This window comes from Lolium perenne, chromosome 4, assembly GCF_019359855.2.
Source record: "Lolium perenne isolate Kyuss_39 chromosome 4, Kyuss_2.0, whole genome shotgun sequence".
Taxonomy (NCBI): domain Eukaryota; kingdom Viridiplantae; phylum Streptophyta; class Magnoliopsida; order Poales; family Poaceae; genus Lolium; species Lolium perenne.
The window spans coordinates 100837377-100841903 of NC_067247.2; the positions used below are offsets into that span (position 1 = coordinate 100837377).

Genomic DNA, 4527 nt, shown 5'->3' on the forward strand with positions numbered 1-4527 from the left:
GCATTTTCATAGTACGAGTTTTACAGTGATTGGCATTTTTAATAACCATCCATTGACCTCGATCTAACGGTGATAGATAGACGGAACCAAACTAACGGAACCAAAATTGTGAGACCGGAACCAAAATCCGTAGGACCGGAACCTCTAATTTATTTTACGAAATTTATAAAAAACGAGTGTCCTTCTAAATAGCCAAAACATCTGATGTGTATTGAAGCAAAAAAAAAAAAAAAAAAACACAGCTCACAAGACGAATCATCTCTCACCGACGACATTATCATCTCTCACTCAATCATTTGTCGCTCTCATTCGCTCCACGAATCCACCTTCTCTCAGGCGATCCCCGGGACGGAGCCACGGAAGGGAAAGGGGCAGCGACTTGGCCCTGGCCGCCGCCGCGTCTGCGACTTCGTCCCGGCTGCTGCAGTCTCCCTAGCTCGCCGCAGCTTCTCTATCCACCGCTCCTCTATCTCACCCGGCGATCCTGGCGACGGAGGGGAGGGGGCACAACTTTGCTCCGGCCGTCGTAGACGCTACAGGTCGCAGCAGCTTCTCAGAGTCCAGACACCGCTCCTATTCTTCCACCGTCTCTCCCGGCCACCCCCGCGACAGAGGGGAGAGGCCGTGACTTCGCCCCGGCCGCCGCGACCGCCCCAGCTCGCAGAAGCTTCTTCAGCCATACGTCCTGTTGGCCTACAACGATGCCTTCGTGCACTTAGGCTCTATGGGGGCGGTGACGGAGGAGAGAATTACCTTCTGTTCTTGTTCAAAGGTATGACTAGTGTGGCATGATCATGATGTTAGTATAAGCTATTTTTTGCTGAAGTTGAGATTTGTTCATGATTTTTGTTTATCGAACTGCGGGATAAACAGGACATAAACATTGGAAGAGGTAGCTAGGACGTGCCAGTGGATTGTGTAATCGTTTGATTGTCATAGACAGGGTGAGAATATGGCATACGAAGGTGTTGAGATTTGTGCAGGCGCCAACCATCATATCAACATTTGGAGAGCTCGTTTGTCAGCTATGATTCCCAGGTATTGGCTACTCCAGATTTCTGGACTGTTTCGGAATGATTGCATTTTTATCTCTGTTCAAATTGTTACAAAATGAGCTGCACGGAAATACATGATGCTGTGAAATATCTTGCCAGACCCTACAAGCTCTTTGCTGATGTTGTGGATGCAAGACAGGTTATTGGAAATTAAACTCTGTTAACACTGACGCCTACATTGACCGTGGAGTGTTCTGCTATACCATGTATTGCACTAATGTGGAGTGTTCTGCTGCTATAACTCTTGTTTTTTTTTTTGAGGTAACATGACTCTTGAACTAAGCAGCAATTGACAGACTAAATTACCAAGCATTTTGCTAGCCAGCTCATGGTTACTCTCTTGGACAGGTCGTGGTAGGATCATATAAAGGGAAAAGTTGCTTTCATGATATATCAACTGGTGAACTATCTTGGACAGTTCAAACAGACGGAGAGGTACAAATGTTGCATCTCATTTGAAATATCTTTTGACTCACTCTGATGTACCATAATTGTATACAATGTTTATGCTGAGATCGTATGTCAAGAAAATAAACCAATGTAATAGCATAGTGCGCCATATTTTCGTTATCGCAGGCCTTGATGAGTCACCCACAGGTAGCAATTTAGCATGAACTTAGATCATCAAACCAGCAGTTATTTTTTACAGTAGCAGATTTACACGTGCAAACTGAAAATCTGAGATGCAAACCAATTCTTTCAGTCCTAGCTTCGATGGAAGCATCAATGTTTGTGACAAACCTGAAAACTGAAATCTATGCGTGTGCAGTACATTTTCATGCCACACCACTAAAGTACACAGCCACAAGGATTTGTAACCGATAACAGTTGCTTAGACCTCATTTATGGTAATTAGTTTGGCGTCAAGTTTGTGCTCTATTTCCATTAGTTGCTCTATTTCCATTAGTTGCATGCCTTCTTCTCATGGTCTGCTGGTTGACGATTTGTATCGTATCCTATCTTCTCTCTTCCTCTTCATGTGCTTCTCTTCACGACAACCTTCGCGACTACAGACAAATTTCATCCGAATTTTTTTCGATAAAGGGCGATTTCATTACTTAAAAGGTTTAAGCATTACACCCGGCCTCTGCATAACTGAGATGCACACAGCCGCAAACCAAAGGTATCAAGTTATAGAGAATCGACAAAGTAAACGACACAGGATAAATACTCAGGACGCAGCCCAGAAAACTAAGAATCAGGAGGAGCAATTCTGCGATTATGCTGCCACCCATGTAGGGTAACAAAGTCCTTCGCCGTATCCTCCAACCGTGTACACACCTCCGTAAAGAGGCCGCGGTCCTCCGTACGCTGAAGTGACGACCACGAACGGAGCAAACTGGTGCACCGGTAGATAACCTATGATCTTATCTCCTTGTAGGCTCCATCCCACTCAACGTAACTTCTCCGCACACTATATCCTTTCTAAAGGGCATAACTATTGTAGAACTTGAATCCGTCATCCTCGCTAGCAACGTCTTGCTTGCGTTCTCACGGTACTCCTTACACTCCTCGCGCACAATGGCCATATCTTCCTGCAGACCAAATACAAACTAACAATTAAAAGTTTTATCACAATACAAGGATAAAGGTAAAAAGATTGAGGAGAATATTACAGGAGATTAATCAGTGATTTAAACGAGGAACGGTACTAGTTAACCCTGAGCAGTACCGTTTCGTAATGAGCAAGAAACAGTTGTGGAGATGTATGCCTTGATATGCATTGGGTGAAGTTGAGGTAGATGAACATTACCACATATAGATTTGCTGCAACATTCTAGGCGGTAAAGATGTTTGCGTTCAACTGAATAGCCATATACTTGCTATACTTGACCACAGATGAGATAGCACTATATGTCTATAAGGATGGTATGCATGCTATACGGGTCTACACGAATACTTGGATTTATATTATTCAGGTAATGGAATGTAATGTTGATACTTTGTGTTATTCTGAAATACTTGGTCATGAAGGGGCGGTGATTAATCTCTTCATTCTTCAGACTTACACAGAGATGCATTTGTGATTTGCCATGAACAAATACACCTCTATTCTATTTCTTTTGACAGTTCTCAATCAGGGAGTAGAGATAGAAATTCCAAAACACTGAATTTGACTCATACGTTTTGCAGACACTACTCTGATGGACGTACAGAACAATGAAGTTGAGTTGAGACACTGGTCTGACCTTGAGAGTTGAGGTAGTGGCGTACGATCAAGCGGGCGAGGGTGGAACGGTGGCTACCGACTCTGATCCCGCTGGCAAGGAGAGCAGCGGCGTTGCAGCGAACTGGGCCGCGGAGGAGAACGATTTAGGGTTGCTGCAGATGCCGAGGATGTGTTTTTTTTTTCAAAATGTATCTATAAGTAGATAAAAAACACTCAACAAAATACATCTAACCGGGTGCATCCTAACATTTTTACATTCGTACCGCGCTATCCTGTTTAATTACGTAAATAAATATTAGTGACCCGCTGTAATGATGACATGTCAGAGACACCACTCTTCATCCATGGTGATTTTACATTAGTATCTCGATAAAATTGATGATTCACCGGTACAATCCTACCTACTCTTGTCGCTCCCACAACTCGCATGCACATACAGCCTCTTTATAAATACAGGCGAGCTGCCGTGTTAATATGATAGCTCCATGTCCACAAATCCAAGGAAAATACAACAAAATGTTTTATCACGCAAGAGAGCTGAAGCAAATGTCATAGGCTGTGTTTCTCGTTCGGTACATAGTTTTCTTATAGTAGTTTCTGTTAGCTCAAGCCTTCCATTATTCGCGCGTCTACAAAACTTCTTGATTCATCTTTGTGGAAATGGGAGGCTTCGGAAACGATCTGCGAAGAGAAAATATGCGTTCTGCCTGCACTCGTCCGCCAGTTAGTCGGAGAAAGCAACCGGTGAAAGGAACGTGACGCTATAGCACATCAATAACACAGGGAACTTGTTGATCTACTAGGAGACACCAGGCTACTGTGGGTCATGGGAGAAGCGAGTTTGCTTCTGTATGCATGACAACCAACAGCAGAGCTACCGGTGTTCACTCTGCGCTAGAGTGTACAGCCGATCACGTATGTGGTATTGTCTAGTCAACTAGTACGCCTTTGGCTCATTGGCAAAACAAAAAACAAAAAACTAGTATATACGGGCTAACGTGATTCAGTTGCTTCTTCATATGGAGAGAGAGATATATGTTCGGTTCCTGAAGGTTTCTGAGAGCAGCTCTAGCGGCTACCTTACACGCAAACCGTAAACGGAGGAGTTTAGTTTACCCGAATCTCGCATTTTTAGTTTGAGAAACACTTGGGCAGAGCAGCCACCCAATTCTAAACTAAACTTTTTAAAATTTCCCGTTCGTTATAACTCTCAGGAAAATTCAGATAAAATTCAGTTATTAAAGATCACACACATAGTTCAGATCATAGTTCATACATCGCATACAGAGCAAAAGAAGCTAG

The 4527-nt window shown here is 43.5% G+C and overlaps 1 long non-coding RNA gene across 1 annotated transcript; it reads left to right on the top strand.

Annotated features, from left to right (window-relative positions):
• The first annotated feature begins 271 nt into the window (after window positions 1–271).
• LOC127322157 (uncharacterized) lies at window positions 272–3566 on the top strand. Its single transcript, XR_007864556.1, has 4 exons — window positions 272–772; window positions 874–1316; window positions 1404–1490; window positions 3189–3566. It is a non-coding gene; the product is annotated as an uncharacterized lncRNA (long non-coding RNA).
• Window positions 3567–4527: the final 961 nt, after the last annotated feature.